Here is a 19641-nt window from a genome sequence, read left to right as displayed (position 1 = left end):
CACCTACTCCAGTCACCTGCGCAGGGCCGCAGAACACACTGATGTTCCTGCCCCTTGCAGCTTGTCTTGAGTAACTCTGGAAAGCACCCCAGTGTTTGTTCAGCATCCCTAAAACAACCAGTAACTTTCTGCTCATGGGTAGGAAGGTACATTTCAATTACAGATGGGTGCTGGATCTTCACCTCAAACTGGTTTCTAATTTACTTCCATTTGTTTTTAATCTGGCTAGATCTAAATAAGGCCACATGAAACCTCTTTATATTTTAATTAGACTTAGTCATACTTTTTAAAAGAAAAAGGAAACAGTGCCATCTAACTGTATAAGTGGCCTTGTTCTTAGGGGATTTTTTACTCCATAGTAATTGACAGTCATACCATTTATTTCCAATTAATTTTCATCTCAACTGACTGAATATAATTTAGCAAAGAAAGCTCAGCAGTTGCCATCCTCTCAAAGGCTAGCAAAATGTCAAGTTTCACTACACTTGCATCTTAGAAAATAACAAACTCAAACTCTTTTAAGTAAGAGAGTTAATAGTGAATTAACAGTAAATTTTATTCAGCTCATCTTAAGAAGATCTTTCATATGAATATTCTTAGTATGATATACTGAAATAATTAGAATATTAAGCATTTTGGTTCCCTCGTAAAACCATTTCTTCTGTTACAAAATTGTGTCCTCCCAAACAAAATGTTTTTATTTGATTAAAGATTTTTAAACAAAAACAAAGACAGAACTCTTAAATACTCTGGCTAGGAATTAATGGCCACTAATACCTCTGACCTTGAGAAATCAATGCGTAGGAATATCAGCACGTATTTTAAAAAATAACTGAAATCGATAGGAATGTGTTCTAAAAGTATAAAGCATTATAGAAATACCAAACTTTAAAAACACACCCTTAGAGTGCTAAAAAGAAGTGTGGGGTAAGATTATCCTAACTTAGAATGTTCTGCAATCACAACCTTGAAAAATTCTTTTATGTTAAGTCTACCAAATATTAGACTATCAATAATAAGCCTTTAAAAACTCAAAGAGTGAGCCTTAAACAATTTAATATGCCACTTTTCTGTGCTTCCTTTACTTCAGGTTTTCCTGTAAATCCGTATTACGTAGTTGATAAACCACTAAATGCATTCTGCCCAGGTGTTTCCACAATTAGCCTATAGATACAGAGTGAAACAAGATAAAAGACCAAAAAAAAAAAAAAAAAAGTGAAAGAAAGGCCAAAGATGGTATCAAAGAAGAATGACTGTAAAAATCTGTGGGTCTCATTTTTGTAAACTACTCGGGAAGCCTACCACAAAGCTCAGCACGTACAGGCAACGATCAAGAAAATGGCTTAATGCTCACCCCCAAAATCAACACATACCTCCTGGGAACTGTAATCTACAGACAGGTTCAGAGAGGCACCAGTCTCTGAACTCCTTCCTCAATGCAGACAGTGACAGAGGCTCAACCCACTGAGCCACGCTCCTGCATTCCTGTGTTTCCTCATCCTCACATGTGAGCATCAAAAGCCTGGACTAGGACACACTTGTAAGCTACCTGATGCGTTAGCCTACTCTCACCTCCCTTGCATTATAAAAAGACTTCATCAGGCCACAAGCCCTACTCTTTAAACACAAACTTAAATTATATATGATTCTAATTATACAGTGGCAAGTAAATTGAACTGAAAGAGGTATATGCCTTTATATCTCTCATAGACAATAATGGTCACCAATTCAATAATAAACCCAAAATTGTCCTATACAAGTGTGAGTGTGGGTGTATAATATCAGTACATGACTCATATTTAATTTTTAATCCTTACAAGACAATTTACAGACATCACTTTCTATTCATCTTATATATTAAATTTCATTCTCTGAACGCTGACAGTTGTCAAACACCATCAAAATAGTACTTTGTGGCCCTGGCTGGTGTGGCTCAGTTGCTTGGAGCATTGTCCCGTAACCAAAGACTGCAGGTTGCATTCCCAGGCAGGGCACACGGCTAGGTTGCAAGTTGGATCCCAGGCGTGTACGATCCTGTCTGGATGTGTACAGGAGGCAAACAATCGATATTTCTCTGTCACATCAATGTTTCTCTCTCTCCCCTCCTTTATCCCTTCCTCTCTCTCTAAATGCAATGAAAAAATGTCCTGGGGTGATGATAAAATATAAATAAAATGAAACAGTATTTTGTGGAAATTTGAATTCTTGTTGCTTCTTACATCATATTCAAGCCTTAAGAATATACTGGAATCCAAACCCATCCCCATTCTCACCCCAAATCTCAAAATTTACCCAGCGCAACAACTGAACTGGGCAAGAAGGCAGCCTGTAAGATGCACATGAAGTACAAATGAAGAGAAAAACTAGTTTTCATACAAGGACTCATATATTACAGCCAAATCATATATGGGTATACCCTAGGTACTAAAACAAATTGTCTTTCTCAATTTCTATTTTATTTTATTTATTTATTTATTTATTTTTATTCAGTTACAATTGTCTGCATTTTCTCCCCATCCCTCCACCCCACCCCAACCAGTCCCACCTCCCTCCCCCACCTCTACCCTCCCCCTTGATTTTGTCCTTGTGTCCTTTATAGTATCTCCTATAGACCCCTCTCCCCATTATCCCCTGCCCTCTCCCCTCTGGCTTTTGTTACATTGTTCTTAATTTCAATGTCTCTGGTTATATTTTGTTTGCTTTCTTCTTCTGTTGATTATGTTCCAGTTAAAGGTGAGATCATATGCCAATCCAAAAGAACCTATACACCCCAATGTTCATAGCAGCACAATTTACAATAGCCAAGTACTGGAAGCAACCTAAGTGCCCATCCACAAATGAGTGGATCCAAAAACTATGGTACATTTACACAACGGAATTCTATGCAGCCGAGAGAAAGAAGGAGCTTATACCCTTTGCAATGGCATGGATGGAACTGGAGAGCATTATGCTAAGTGAAATAAGCCAGGCGGTGAGGGACAAATATCAATTTCTATTTTAAAATTTTAAAAAATGGAATAGGCTACTATGAAGGTGAGAGTCTCACTTGACATTCATATGTGTGAAAAACCTATTTATGCTTCTGTAAATCTTGAGTATAACTCCATTTTATATATAATCAAAAAGTAGTGTCTTTCCCAGGATTCACCTATGTGTAAAGTGAAGAAAGGTCTTACTTTGTTTTGTGTGAAACTTTAGCAAATATTGTTCACATTTCAGAAAATTATGTCACTGGGCAGAACGCTACTCAAAGACCCCCTTCCGTGACGCAAGCCCACTGTGTCAGCACTTGTATTGGTCACTTGCACATATAGGTGAACGTACATGTAGGTACAAGGATCCAACTACTTCATTTTATTTTCTAGACTAATCATGCCCACTTTGAAACGCCTATCATTTTATTATAAACGGCCTTCCCTTTATTTCTCCATTTTTTATATACAGGCACTATATTGACTTCTTCAAAAATAATTATAGGTAAGTTATAATCTATTAGTTACTAGATACTAAGATACTAAGATACAAGATACTAAGGGGGATGTTCCAAATATGATATCAAAGGGTTGATAAAGTCGAAACCCCTCATCTACAACATCCATGAACATTCTTCCACTTTGGATCTTCCTATAAATAAGTGAAAAAGAAATAGGGGTGACAGGTACACCCCAGGCCATTCATTTAAACATTTATTTTATGCCTGGCAGGGGATGGGAGTAAGTGCAAACTCTGGAAACAAAAATAAATTTAAAAACTCAATTTTCTGTCCCCTCTTTAAAAGATTTCCTTGCTTTTAGTCCTAGAAGAAAGTTCATCGTTGCTTGTAGGGAAATGTATCCTGAGGAAGGATATAAAAGGGTCCTAGGCATCTATTTAATTATAGGAACCTTCATTACGGAAATTTTGAAGTAAATTAAATAAAAATCAGAATAATTCAAAGAACATGAGTGAATTAAATCATCTTTCAAAATAATTTATAAACTACTTTTTACTTTCAGTCTTGACTGACATTTTTAGTAATTTAGCCTGAGGAAAAATTGAAGAACTTTTTTAATGCTCACACTGAAGGGCCTATGCATTTTGGAGAATTTATTATCTTCACTTGAGAAACAACACTCAGTGAGAACATTCAAAGAGGAGGACAGAGATTTTTCAATTTTCAAAAAGTGAACCTGTCTGTCTTCTTTCGTGTCATATGCTAACAGTGACCACATGAACCACATGAACAAAACAAATATAACATAACCCTGAGGACGTCACTCATCCCTCCGAGCGGTTGATTAAGACTTGAGCTGCTGGTTCGTCTGTGACACGTGGTCTCCGAGGGAGTGCAGTGCTGTCAGACGAGAACTGGCAGAGAGGGAACTGCTCCCTGCCACTGTGCGACCTTCTACACCCAGCTTCTCGTGTACCGTCTGCGGAGCAGAACAATAATGCTTGTCACTTAGGGATGTGACGGGGACGGTCTCACTCTCAACAACTTTTAGAAAGCACGGCCATCCCCCTGTCAGCACAGGCACTGACATTTCTCACGCATCTCTTGTAAAATCCGAAGGCCCACTCACTAGCACGTCCATTCCCTCCCAGCTTTATTTCCTGGGCAAAAAGGACAGAGTACCCAGTGCCAGCATCTGGCACACAAGGGATAGGTACTCAAAAATGCTGCTGAATGACTAAATACGGAATAAGCCAGCGCGTCTTTTCTGATGTGACAGGAGAAGCCTCCAATTTGAATCTGCACCCGTGGCTATGAGTGTCCTGGGGACAGGACCAGCCCCTCAGTGTCTTTTTGGCTCCTTCTCGTCTCCCACAGCCTCGCACATCCCTGGCCAAAGTAGACACTGAATAAATGCATATGGAATACATAAATGTAGTCTTACTTAGCAGATATTTATATTGCTGGCTCCATAATTCCCAACTGTGCAAGCACACAAAGAATTACGACTCTAGAATAAAATTCACCAAGCTACTGAACACAACTATACTGCAAAACTTGGCTGTGAAAACAAAGGTAAACACACGATAATAGAAAAATGCCTGGACTAGGATTCAGGAAGCTCAATCACAGTTCCGACTCTGCCATTATTCAGATGGATAAACGTGGACAAATTACATCTTTTCACTGTCCTTTCATTTTGGCAACTCTGCAATAAGGGGTCTGGATTAAAAATATACGTAACAAGGTTTTTTTATCCTCACTATCAGCAGAAATTTAAGATGTAGGTAAAGAGCATAAAGCCATAATAAGATAGAACTCAAAACGAAGTAATTTTATATATTTTTCTTATCAACGTGGTTAAATTTCAATTACTTTATAACTTGTTTTAGTTTTCAAAGTGCTATTAATAATTTATGTCTTTGCCACAGTTTAACAGTAGTGACAGTAGTATTTGGCTAGTCATGTAAAGACAGAATAAACATGGACCACTTACTATCATTAAGAAATATATTTTTGAGACATGAGTAGAGTTCTGGCCAAGACAGAGGTGTAGGTAGAAATCCTGTGCTTCCTCGCACAACCAAAAGGAGGATAACAACTAATAAACAACCAGAAGTGCCAGAACATAAAATGTATGGAACTCCGACAACCAAGGAATTAAAGAAACAGTCAACCAGAACAACCAGACCGATAAGAACCCACGGCGAGGTGGCAGACTGCTCGGGTGAGGCCGGCTGAGAGAAACTCCAGCAAGGCAGAGGACTTCATTGGCGGGACTGACTCAATGTGAAACTGAGACTCAGAGGTGGCTGTGGACTATGGCAGTTGCCACTGCCGTGGTAGGAGAAACTCCCAGTCTCACAGGAGAGTTCCTTGGAAAGTGGGCTAGAGACCAGCAGAGGACCTGAATTGCCCCCTCTCTGACCCCTCCCCCACAGGCTCAGCAAAGAGGGTTGCCCCGCCCTGGTGAACACCTAAGGCCCGGCCCCCTTATAATTTAACAGGTGCCCTGAACAAAGAAATAGGGCCCAAATGAAAGAACAGAGCAAAACCTCAGAAAGAGAGCTAATAAGCAATGATGAGATAGCCAACCTATCTGATGGAGAATTTAAAGCCCTGGTAATTAAAATGCTCACAGAACTGACTGAGCTCAGTTGAAAAATGAAAGATACCCCAAAAGAAATAAAGCAAAATATTCAGGGAGCCAACAGTGACAGGAAGGAAACCAGGACTCAAAGCGACGATTTGGAGCAAAAGGAAGAAATAAACATCCAACTGGAACAGAATGAAGAAACAAGAATCCAAAAACATGAAGAAAGGCTGAGGAATCTCTGGGACAACCTGAAACGTTCCAATATCTGAGTTATAGGGGTGTGAGAAGGAGAAGAACAACAGCAAGAAATTGAAAACTTATTTGAACAAATAATGAAGGAAAACTATCCCCATCGGGCAAAGGAAACAGACTTCCAGCAAGTCCAGGAAGTTCAGAGTCCCAAAGTAGTTGGACCCAAAGAGGAACACACCAAGGCACATCATCATTAAGCTACCCAAGATTAAAGATAAGGAGAGAATCTTAAAAGCAGCAAGAGAAAAAGAGACAGTTATCTACAAAGGAGTGCCCATAAGGCTATCAGCTGATTTCTCAAAAGAAACCTTGCAGGCAAGAAGGAGTTGGAAAGGAGTATTTGAAGTCATGAAAGGCAAGGACCAACATCCAAGATTACTCTCTCCAGCAAAGTTTCCATTTAGAATAGAAGGGCAGATAAAGTCTTTCCCAGATAAGGTCAAGTTAAAGGAGTTCATCATCACAAAGCCATTATTATATGAAATGTTAAAGGGACTTAATCTAAGAAAAAGATAAAAAACATGAACAGTAAAAAGACAACAAACTCACAACTATTAACAAATGAACCTAACAGAAAAGAAAAACAACAAAAACAAAAACTAAGCAAACAACTACAACAGGAACAGAATCAGAGAAATGGGCATCACATGGAGGGATTTCAGTGGGGAAGGGGAAGAGAGAAATAAGGGGAAAAAGGTACAGGGAGGAAGAAGCATAACTGGTAGGCATAAAATAGATAGGGAGAGATCAAAAACGGCATAGGAAACAGAGAACTCAACTTACATGTACAAGCCATGGACATGAACTAAGGGCGAGGGGTAATGCTGGAGGGTTGGAGGGTGCAGGGCGGAAGGGGGGAAAAGGGGAAAAGTTGGGAAAACTGCAATAGCATAATCAATAAAATATACTTTTTAAAAAACTGTATTTTTAAAAAACAGCCCTGTCTGGTGTGGCTCCGTGGATTGAGTGCCAGCTGGCAAATCAAAGGGCCACTGGTTCAATTCCCAGTCAGGGTACATGCCAGGGTTGTGGGCCTTGGTTGCAGGCCAGGTCTCCAGTTTAGGGCACACGAGAGGCAACCGCATATTGATGTTTCTTTCCCTTTCCTTCCCTCTCCCTTCCCCTCTCTCTAAAAATTATATAAATAAAATCTTTAAAAATATATGTAAATTTTTTTAAAAAACAAAAGAACAGTGAGTTTAGAATTAATAAGAAGTTCCTTCAAGCTAGATAGGCTGTTTTTTATTCATATTATGACACACTAACGACCTAGGGCACATTGCTTAATACAACTGGACCTCTGATTTGTCATCTCTAAAACAGGCTGAATTAGCTAAGTGGATCTCAACAGGGGTGGAGGCAGGGAAGAATTCTGCCCTCTTTGCCCCCTCCTTAGAGCAAATTTGGAAATATCTAGAGACATTTTTGCTTGTCACATTTAGGAAGGGTAAGGTGCTAAGACATCTGGTGGGTAGAGGCCAGGGATGCTGCAGCTATGTATCCTACAATGCATAGAACAGCTCCTTACAACAAAAACTTATCTAATAGTAGAGCTTGAGAAAAAGGAATTAGATTGCTTCCAAACTCCCTAAATTTAAAAAAAAAAGTTAACTCTAGATTGTTAAATGTGGGACAGCAGAAGCTTCTCCATAACCTGTAATTGGTCTATGACAGAAGTTACAGCTACTCTGAACTAAAAATTCTAGAAACTTGAGAGACAACTAATTTGGACATGCCAGTTCTAAAGACTGACAATGATATTCTCCTTGCCCTCACAATAGAACAACGTAGCCATAAAGATTACAAATATGCGACTGCAGTAAAAGGCTGGCCACCCACATTCACGCAAAACACAGCAACCGCAACAGACGGAGATGAGGAGCTTCCTATACACAGAAGTACTGTGTACAGGGTCCATCCACAGGACAATTAACAGCTCTTAATTTACATGGGATGCAGAATCCAGCGACATGACTTACACTATTGTTTTTCTAAAAAGTACTAAATATCTGTGGCATTCAATTAACAAACGAAATATATTCATGGCCCTACACAGAACTCTATCAACTTGGAAATTACAAGTGTAGGATTTTTCCAAGTACATTTAGCAAAACGATGATCCCCTATACTGGCCAAGACTTCTCAGATTCTTGGTATGTTAGCCTTAACAGCCTTAATAGCCTTCCTATTCTAAGCTCAACTGTATGTGTTAAGATGCCTGAAAGATGTCTATCCACATATCTTCTGGGAATAAAATCACAGCAAGCTAATGGATTTAAAAGGGAAAAGGAAAAAAATATTTGTTCTAGCCATCCTTAGAAATTGAGTGTGTAAAATACAGATTTCATACATTCTAATAATTCACTTTGATGACGTCTTAGACCAGGATTAAGGGGTGCAATGATAGGGAATTAAAAGATACTCTTTGCTATAAAGCAAAAAGAGAACTTTCATAGTTCCCTTGAAGGGTAACAATAATAATAAAATGAGGAGCTAAAACGTCAGTGCTCAAATCCGAAGCCTTAGCTGGTTACTCACAGAATCCCAAACTGTTAGGGATTTGGTGGACTTTCTTTCCTATGTGAGTCTGTCGCTAATTGACTCTTTTTCATTCCACCTTTCTGAGTGTCTAACACATGTCGAGCAATTGTTAGGCTCCGGAAAGATGTGATGAACAAGCCTTTACTTAATCCCTAAAGTTCCCTGGGGAACACAGGAAAGGAAGGGTCTGTGCTTCAGAGGGAAATAGCAAGCACGAGCACACCACGGCAAGCAAATACACAGGATAGGGGGAATCCAGCTTCAGGGAGACCTAGAAACTTCCCAGAGGAAAGTTCACAAGAAGGGCAGACACCACTGTTGAAAAGTCCACAAGTGAGAGAAGACATGGTAACCCTCAAATCATACAAAATCACTCATCCATCAGTTACGCAAACTCTAAAATAATTAGTAAAAAAGATATTTTAAAAATAGGAGTATGTGAAAAATTCCACAGAAACATGAATGAAAGCTTTAACAAGTCTAGGTTACACCCAAATTTTGAGAACTCTACCTTACAGAGCCGCAAGGCTTGACCCCGCTCCCCACTTCTCATTCCCAGATTTAATCAAATCAGACTTCATAAGGCAGGAACCAGTAGGCTAAGAAGCCGGTGTGTTTGCTGATATTCTCCATCATGATAAATAAGAAAGGCATTCATAATGAGTAAGAAAAACAACCTGATTAAAAGGAAAGCACCTTCAGCTAATCATGGATAAGTCACAGGCTGTAAACTGGCCGAGCCCGCAAACTACATCTGGTCAGCAAACGCGCTGTTCACCTTAGCAGTGTCCCAAACAGTTAGAGCCAGTATTTTTAAATAGGGTGCTTTCACATCTTAAAAATGTAGATTTCTAACTTGAGGGTTTTTTTTTCCTTTTTTTTCTTTTTTTTTTAATTTTTATAGTTATTCAATTACAGTTGCATGCCTTTTCTTTCCAGCCCTCCACCCCACCCCAGCCGAACCCCCCTCCCTCTCCCACCTCCACCCTCCCCCTTGATTTTGTCCATGTGTCCTTTATAGTAGCTTCTATAATCCCCTCTCCTCACTGTCCCCTCCCCACTCCCCCCTGGCTATTGTTAGATTGTTCTTAACTTCAATGTCTCTAGTTATATTTTGTTTGCTTTTTTCTTCTGTTGATTATGTTCCAGTTAAAGGTGAGATCATATGGTATTTGTCTTGAGGGGTTTTTTTTAATTAACTATCTGCTTTAGCCCATACAAGATCCCTAGTTTGCCCGTCTCCACCATTCCCTACTGTCTCCACTGTGGGGGCACAGTGTGGGCTCCCACAGTGTGGGAGCACTGTGGGGAATCTCCTCCTCTCACTGTCCTTGTACTTAAAGAACTTCTTATAATAGACAAGCATCTATGCTAAGTTTTCAATGTGAGAAAATGAAAGCAAAATCAAGAGGATTCTGTGTTTTCTTCTACCTGCCTAGCCCCATTAGACATCCAAATTGGTGACCCTGGATTTAGGTCATAACTCCATCGGCCTAACAGCACCAAGCAAGTGTACCGTGCATGGCTAGATCTAAAAACACAAAGGCAAGGGCAGAATATCAGCTTATCTTATGAAGGAGGCCTTGGACTGGCATCAGTGCTAACCTGGATCCATTTATGCAGGCCTGTAGTCATATTTATAAAACTTCTTGGTTTCTATGTAGAAATAAATTACAATAGTAATGACTAAAAGCAGTTTTTTAAATGTTGTCACTTAAGAAAGTCCCATTTTTAAATGCAATGTACTCAAAAGAAGGAACCATGAAGAAAAAGCAATGGCTCATAACTGTCATACCAGAGACTTTTGAGGGACTTGGAGAGTCTCCCAGTGTTAGGACCGGTGTTGGGGTGCCACACTGTAGGGAAATTAAGTAATAAATGGTCCATGCGGTACATCCAGCAACTTTAGACCTTCCTGGTTAGGGCTGAAACTGTTGGAAGGCTCCTTGATAGCAGGCTGTAAGACAACATGTATTTAGACACACTGTCCATTTGCAGACAGACTTGAGGTTCCTGTGCAGGATGGCCATTAAACCTGGTGTGAGCTAAGCAGCCACCGAAAATGGGAAGAAACTTATGCTAAACTCCAGAAACATGTGCAGAGAGGACAGTGCTGTGTGCTTGACACTATCACAACCACACCAAGTTGTCTCCCAAAAAATAACCTATACCCAGCAGGCCTTACACTGGACAAATGGGCAAAGTAAAATTACCAGGTCTGCTCCTCCCCAGTCTTGCTCAGCCATGAAAATTCACCTGGTTTCTTGTGTTAAAGCTCAGGAGAGTAACTCAGATTCTTTTCTTTCCTCTACCCTCCAACCCATCAACCACTTTGTAAATTCTACCTCTAAAAATACTCCTGAAGTCCCTCCATTTCTATCCATCTCCTTACCCATCTCACTGGCCCAAGCCCCACGACTCCCACTTGAATCCCTGCAATGGCATCCTAACTGGTCTTGTTGCCACCTGCACAACATTCTGTAGCTGGCAGCTAGAGTGGGCCTCTCCCAACGGAAAGCAGATCACGTCACACCCCTGCTCAGACTCTGCAAAGCCCTCCTGGGGCAAGAAAAATAGAACGCACAATCCTAACAGGGTTTTCTTGGGGCTTCATGCTCAGGCCCCGACTAGCCCTCCAGCCACTGCCCCACCCAGTCCATGCCTTCCTGCCTCACAAGCCTTCTCTCCCTCCTTCCAGCGCACCGAGACTACCTTGAGTGCCTTGCACACACACTTCTCTCTGAAGCTATTCATCCTCGCCGGGGCCTTTCGGACCCACAAACCTGTACATAGGCACACCTGTTGTTTTTCTCATAGTATACTTAAAGTTTGTCCTTAGACATTTATTTCAGAGATTGTTAGTATCTGTCCCCCTCAGCAGACTACATGCTCCCTGAAGGCAGAGGTTATGTCTGCATTCATCAGCCCCATTCACACAGTACGCAGCTGACACAAAGTGGACACCCAGCAAAAATGCCTCACCCCCCCAACTTAGGTCCTTTATTTTTTTTTTTTGCACACAGATCATGACTTTATTTAAAAATTACCAAACAATACTGTAGAAACATTGATATATAAATTTCTAAAATTCTGCATCTTCAATTTAATTGGCAGACACCACCTTTAGCTGTGTGAAAGAATGAGTTTGTCTTCCATGTAGAAACCAGACACTAAGCTATAATTTTTTTTTTAAAAAGGGAAGAAGAAAGAAAAAAGCTTCCTACAGCAGTTTCAGTAAAAGATGGTAAAAATGCATGGATCTGTGATAAAGAATCGGCTGTACAAGAGTACTCCGCTTTCAGAGTATTCCTTTTTACCTCATATGCGAGTTATCGGTTATGCTGTAGGATTTTACTGTTACAGCAGGAAAAGGCAACTATTTAACGAAGAGGCAAAAAAAGGAAAAAGGAATGTATGGGAAGCACTATTTCTTTTAGGTATAATAAGCACGATAGTGTTTTAGGAAGACAAGATAAAAATTAGTCAAGGCTAGCTTGGTTCTCATTGAATAAAAACAACAGCCTAAGTACTGAGCTCCTCTTTGTGACTAGCAATCAATGTCTGGGTTGCCACAGTAGCAGCCGCCATGCTTCTCATCTGGGTTTTCTGCCTGCTAACCACCATCACTGATTTCCACCCCATTTGTCTCTGTGCCTAGGTTTCCATCGTGGATGGCAGGTTCTGTTGACAGCACAATGTTTAGGATCATCTATTGCACTTGCCACGAGAGCCCATACACACTCATTCCTCTCTGGGAAGCGACTTTGTTGGTACCTATCTATAGAGAAATTGTCCAGCTGTCTGCTGGTTGTAAGGTGAGCTTCTGGTCATAGACGTCTCTTCTGGTACCTGGCGCTCACGTCCCCGCCGGGCGGGCCCCTTTGCTGGTACCCATCTGCAGACTAATCGTGGTCTTCTCAAAAGGTTTGTCTGTTTGGATTCTGGGTGCCTCCTGGTTCATAGTCTGTCATACCTGCCTGGCTGGCACATGTGTTCATTCCTATCTGCAAATCAAAGACACTTTGGCCAGCATTTAATTTTCCTTCATTGAAAACTGTGTTTGCTTCTCTGCATACTTCACTCCAATGTCAATGGTGGTATGGAATCCTTTTGTTTCAGCCAGACTGGCTAGAGCCACCAGCATAGTCTGAACATGGGTCATGTTTCCATTGTCTAAAAGATCATTTCCCTTGAATATGTCATGGGGCTTCATACCATAGGCCTGGGAAGGCCTAACAGCTTTAATAAAGTTGCCAACATTCTCCAGCAGAGGCCAGTTTAACAAGGACTCATTGACCTTTTTCACCAAGCCTGGCTGTAGCTTCTTTATGAATTCACAGAGGATTAGGCCATCTTTCAGGCCCAGCTGAGAGTTGGTGCCGATGCCCATGCCTGTCGCCTCTTCTATCCAGGTGCAGAGATCTTCTTCCGCATGGCGACCATACTTGGAAGCAATCTCGCAACCGCCCGTACCTGTCAGTCTAAGCTCTACCTGCTGCCACCACAGGAACAGTCCCCATTTAGGTTCTTTACGGCAATGATGATTTAATCTAAACAGCTATCCTCATCTTTAAAGCTACCATAATAGCTTACACACAAAAAACTCTGAATGAAAGTGTCACACTGTGCATCTGTCCCTCCAGTTAAAAACCTCTCTAGCGAGATGCAAATTAAAACCACAATGAGGTACCATCTCACACCAGTCAGAGTAGCCGACATAAACAAATCCACAAACAAATGTTGGAGAGGATGCGGAGAAAAGGGAACCCTAGTGCACTGTTGGTGGGAATGCAGACTGATGAGGCCACTGTGGAAAACAGTATGGAATTTCCTCAGAAAACTAAAAATGGAACTGCCCTTTGACCCAGCAATTCCGCTACTGGGATTATACCCTAAGAACCCTGAAACACCAATCCAAAAGAACCTGTGCACCCCAATGTTCATAGCAGCACAATTTACAATAGCCAAGTACTGGAAGCAACCTAAGTGCCCATCAGCAAACGAGTGGATCCCAAAACTATGGTATATTTACACAATGGAATTCTATGCAGCAGAGAGAAAGAAGGAGCTTATACCCTTTGCAATGCCATGGATGGAACTGGAAAGCATTATGCTAAGTGAAATAAGCCAGACGGTGAGGGACAAATATCATATGATCCCACCTTTAACTGGAACATAATAAAAAGAAAAGAAAAAAAAAAGGAAACAAAATATAATCAGAGACACTGAAGTTAAAAACAATCTAACAATGGACAGGGGGGAGTGGGGAGGAGACAGTGAGGAGAGGAGATTACAGAACTACTATAAAGGACACATGGACAAAATCAAGGGGGAGGGTGGAGGTAGGGGAGGGAGGGGGGTTTGGCTGGAGTGGGGTGGAGGGATGGGGAGAAAAGGCATACAACTGTAATTGAATAACAATACAAAATTAAAATTAAAAAAAAAAACCTCTCTAGCTAGGTATGCTACAAAGAACAGACGCGTGCACTGCTGCTCTGCTTCCCACAGCCCCCACATGACACTTTCCAGACGACTTATTTTCAATTATTAATTGGGGCAGCAACCACACTTTCATCACTTAGGATCCATCTTAATGATCTGATGCATAAGCATTCTCCACGATGGCTAGTTTCATTAACAGAATGCTTCACACATGAGCTGAAATCAACACAACATACAGGTTCAGCAGGTGATGCTAAACAGGGGCCTTACCGTGCGCCATCCTCCCCAGAAGGCACGCACAGGCCAGGGTAGCAGTGACGACTCTGAAGAGCTCAGAGGAAAGGTTTCACTTTTTCATTGCTACTGTGAAAGGTGTATTTGCAAAATAAAGATAAATTCTTCTGAGGCACTATTCTAAAAACAAAAACAGTAGTGCAGATGTTTAAATAAAAGATACTATGTGTGTGAATTAACTGAAGAGCTTCATTTCTCCCAAGTATCTTCTAATTCATTGTTTTTGCTTTATTCTGCTTATATATAATATCCGTATTTTTAATATTTGATGTAAGGGCCACTTTGAAGTATGTGAACAGTCCATTGGTGTTTTTTTTTTTAATGGTCCCAAATAGTTTTCTTCACTTGGACATATGTTCTTATAATAAATGATCCTCAAAATATGTTCACAATGCTATAGGTAGGAATGCTTTGTAAACCACAAAACATTATTCAAATGAAGAGGGACATCTATGTACCTAAAACGGAAAGGAAAACACTACCAACAGCTTACGCTGAAGCCTTACCACTGAGATCACCTCTTTCTAGCCAAGTTCATCTTCTCAGTTCTGATTTTCATCAGCAACTGACCAGACCTAACTGGGACTTCCCCCTATGGTCCTCCGCCAGCTTCCCTGTTACTGTGACACCTGATTTTTCGTTCCCAGCTGACCACTCCCTAGCTTCCCTCACAGAGTCCTCCTCTGGTGTACCCCACTCCCCAGTCATAAAACTGCTCTTTCCTTTCTCCTAGTTTATTTACTCTGTCTCGGCTTTTTAGTGACACCCCCATACCAGCTGAATATTTCCTATTTGGCTCTCTCTGGCCCAACATCTGAGTTACTCTCTCCAAATCGGCCATGTCAGTGTCTCTTACAATTCAGTATTCTAAAGACTGAACACAATCTGCTCCACCCTGCTCCCAACCCGCCAACCTGGCCCTCCTGCCAACGTCCCATTTCAAAGCAGCAGCATTCTTTTTTAATTAAAGTAATTGAAACAATTAACCCTTACCTAATGATGATTTCAAAGTCTTGTCTGCTCTGTCTGCTCTAGAGAAAGGGAACCTATACCACACTTGAAGAAATGGCTGGGGTAAAGGGGCAGAGGGGACGAACTCCCCACCTCCTCCGTAAGACTGTGGGTGGTGCTACCTCTGCAGCCTCCCGCCCAGTGACTTTCAGGTCCCCCTCTTCTTCATAGGAAGGACTCCAGGACCTCCCATCAGCAAATCTTCCTTCATAGTCAGACTGATCTTCCTGACTGCTGCTCGTATCACCCGCACCTCTGCTCAGCAGCTGCCCGCTCACACATGGATTCAGTCCTACAATCACAAGTGTCTGTCCAGTACGCACCTGACCGCATGTCAAGTACCACACCAGGCACAGAACGGTTACTGTCATTTAAGCTAAACTTGGACCACAGAGCAAAGCATTCTGAATAAAAACAGAAGTAAGGTCTTGTTCCTTCCCTTAATAAACATGTATGTTCCTTAAAGACAGAAACTAAATCATGAAAAATATATAAAACTTTCTATGATGGCCATAGTTAATGGTGACTATAGTTAACACTACTGTATTGCATATTTGAAAGTTGCTAAGAAAGAAGTAGTTAAAAGTTGTCATCTCAAGAAAAAACTTTTTGTGGTGATGGATGTTAACCAACTTTATTGAGGTAATTATTTTTCAATATACATATAAATTATTATGTTGTACACCTGAAACCAATATAATGTTACATGTCAATTAAATCTCAATGTAAGTAAATAAACAAACAAACAAATAAGCAGAAAATGGCAAAACCTAAGGTCTGGGCCATTTTTTTTTTAAATCTGGTTTTGTAGAAGTCAATGGAAGGAACTCCGGTCTAAGAACCAAAGAAGCCTTCAAAGAGGAGGAATTACACCGGGTCATGAAGAATAGAATGCAAGTGTTCTAGTCTGGGAGGGTTAGGGACTGGTGGGGAGAGCGTGTGTACCCACAGTGCCCACTCTGGGCGCTGCAAATCATCTTAGTTTTAAACAAATCATAATCACCCCTCGTTCGATGCACGAAACACCTTTCTACCTCCAAGTCCCCCACACTCCTCTTCCTTCTCCCTGTCAATCTATACAATGTCCACTTCTCAAGACTCAGCCCAAGGCCCAACATTCTGAGTCCTTTTCTGATCACTTCAGACCCCTCAAAAACCCTCTCCTTGCCGAAGCCTCTGGCCACTGTCTGCTCCACACCACTGCCATTGATTTCACATTGTTTCAGTCTCGGCTCGTTTGTTCCTTGACATATTTTGTTCACAAGTGGTTTGGCTCACATGTTTTATCTCCTCAACATATGAATGTATGAACTCATGTAGTAGATGGTTTACTGTACAAATGACAAGTGAAATTTTAAGAAGAATAAAGATGAATTACAAGTGTAACTTAAGATACAAATCACACAGTTACTACAATGAAATGTATAGATGGTAGAACTCACTTAAGATTCTTATGAATTTACAAAAATGCTGATTTCTCTTTAAAATGAAAGTTAAGGCAGTTCTTTAACTTGCCTTAATTCTGTCTTCACCAGATCAGCTTCCCACTAATGCTCTTTCTTAGAAAAAAAAATTGAGAGTTCACTGTAGAGGTGGACCAAGCTTAATACTTCTTTTGACCCCAGTATCTTCCAGCAAAGTGCTAACTGACAGTTCCGCAGTCGAATACATAAAATACAAACTCATCAATGTGTCTCACAACCTCAGAACATAATTATTAGCAGTTTTACGCTCATCTTCCTTCCTACTCAACAATTACATACCCAGTGGGTATAGCAGAATCCAATCAGTTTATCTGCTCCAAAAATCTCATCTTGTGAAGAACTAAACGTATTTAAAGTCTTTGTATTATCAAGCATCTAAAACAAATTCCAGCCACCACAAACTGTTTGCAACTTTAACCTTTTCGGAGTTAAGTGGGCTGGAAAACACCAAGAGACCCCACTACACTTATTCCAGCTAAGGACTGACTCTGGAGCCCGCTACAAGAATCTCCACCAGTGGCATCCAGAAGGTGTCACTGACAAGTGCAAACAGACCAAGTAACCCTGAAGTGAGAGTAGGAAGTCCTCGTCCACGTGGAAATAGCCCAGAAGGGCTGGTCCAGGTAACCTTGCTGACTTTATCTGCTTATCACACGCTGCAGTCTCAACAATAACAAAAACCAGACCTTCCTTTTGTGTAGTTTTCACTGTGGGCCACGGACAGATTGAGAGGGTCCTTCTAAGTGGACAAAGGCATGTATAAGATAAAGCACTCTGTGAACTTTAATCAACGCTATGGGATATAAAAGGCAGGGGATAAAACCCTCAAAGTTCCCCGACTTCCTGAAAAAAACGCTTACACCAATCCCGCAGGTAACCGCGGCGCCGGCCCAAGTACGCTCAGCTCCTCTAGTCCCGACGTGCGCCCGACCTGCTCCCGTAGAAGGCAGGAGACACTCCGGCCAGGGCGTCCCCCAGGCAGTTTGGGGGAGAAGGACGAGCTAGTTCGAACCGTCAGTTACGGTTTGGTCCGCCCGGCGCTCACTTCCAAGGTTCCTACCCCGGGGCAGGGCAGAACTTAGGGAGCAGGAAAGGGGAGGAAAGCGACGTGGAGTGATGAAGCGCTCGCGGGGGTCACGGCCGAAGCCCGAACCCCGCTCACACGACAGTTGGCGGAGAAGAAGGAAGACCGGTGGGACGCCGGCCCCGAAAGGAAACAAAAGCCAAATGCCCAGCGCAGGGCACCCAGCAGTCGGAGGGCCCCCTTCGGACCCCAGAGAGTCACGTCCCCGCCGCTCGTCCCGCTTAGCCGGCTCCTCGGCGCCCCGGCGGCGGCCCCGCACCCCCGCCCGAACTCGGCGAAGGGCAGAGGGGCTGTGCGGCCGCCGCGGCCGTCCAAAGTGGGACCCAAGTGGGGCAGCGCCTCGCGCGGAGCCCGGCGCGTGCCCGGCGGCGAAAGAGAAAGAGCAGGGACAGGGCGGAGGCGACTCCTAACCGCCACCAACCCCCTGGCCTGGGCCCGAGGCAGGCGTCGCGCACGCCCCTCCGCCAAGCGCGGGGCTCGGAGCCAGCCCTGGCGACCGCGGCCGCCCACCCGATCTACCGCCCGAACCCGCCTGGCGGCGGCGTCCCCCTCACCGTGAGCTGAGCCGAGCCGTCCGCAGAGCGACTCCTCGAAAGGGGACCGGCAGGGAGACCGAGGTCGGGCGGGTGTGGCTGCGGCGCCGCTAGTCCGGCACGGCCCGCGGGAGGGGAGCGAGAGTGCACGCGCCGGCTGGGGTGCGGAGCCTCCCCCTGCCCGCCCCGCGCGCATGCTCCCGCCGCACCTGCCTCCCTCGGATTCCGCTCCTCTGGGAGCCGAGTGGACTTGGGACCCGCCGAGGTCGGGGCTCCCACGTGGGAGGAAGGTGACTGCGGCTTGATTTTCCCGTGCCTTTTTCTCCTTATTCCCTGAGAAGTACTCCCCGCAAATCTTGGCTACTTCCTGCCTGACTCCTCCCCGCTACGGTAACGCTGCCCCTGGGCCCTCACCCCTGCTTCTTCCAGCCTCTGAGGGGTCGCCTTCCAATGTTCTCTCTCCTCTGATTCCTCTTGGTCCTGTTGATCCTTCAGATTTGCGACCTCCCCTCAATCCCCCTTTCCGCTCTTGACTGTGCTGCACTCATTTTACAATCATTTCAAAGTAAAAGATTACTCTTTTCAAGTGACAGAACAAACGTTTACTGACCCAGCTCTAGCTACGTGGGATTGAACAGGAAACGGGAGCAATTGAGCTCCTGCCCTCAGGTAACTTGCAGTCTTACTGATTAACTTCAGCCTTTTACAAGGAATTGTCGAGATTTAAAGGAATTTATTGAATCATTGATTTTTGTTTATAATTAAAAGTATATGGTAATTAAAAACTGTATCTTGTGACTTTTAAATAGAATTTTCTCCATGGAAGTACCTTGTATATAAACTGCAATACACAAATAATAGCTCGTAGGTTCAAAACAAATATTAGTTTGTTGCTTCCAATAAGAAATTCAATAACTTAACATGATTAACAATAATAATACCCCAGATGATCTTTTTTGCTTGGTTGTTGA

The 19641-nt window shown here is 42.6% G+C and overlaps 1 protein-coding gene and 1 pseudogene across 1 annotated transcript in view; both read right to left on the bottom strand.

Annotated features, from left to right (window-relative positions):
- Nucleotides 1–18821, bottom strand: part of L3MBTL4 (L3MBTL histone methyl-lysine binding protein 4) — a 413756-nt gene extending 394935 nt beyond the window's left edge. The window contains exon 1 of the mRNA XM_053913420.2: nt 18692–18821. The gene's annotated coding sequence lies outside the window, so the exon portion shown is untranslated. The remainder of the gene's footprint in view (nt 1–18691) is intronic.
- Nucleotides 12370–13272, bottom strand: LOC112322608 (calponin-3 pseudogene; annotated as a pseudogene).
- Nucleotides 18822–19641: the final 820 nt, after the last annotated feature.

The sequence above is a fragment of the Desmodus rotundus genome, chromosome 10 (assembly GCF_022682495.2).
Source record: "Desmodus rotundus isolate HL8 chromosome 10, HLdesRot8A.1, whole genome shotgun sequence".
NCBI lineage: Eukaryota > Metazoa > Chordata > Mammalia > Chiroptera > Phyllostomidae > Desmodus > Desmodus rotundus.
The sequence above is the reverse complement of the archived record's forward strand: the minus strand, read 5'-3'. Positions and strand labels throughout refer to the sequence as shown.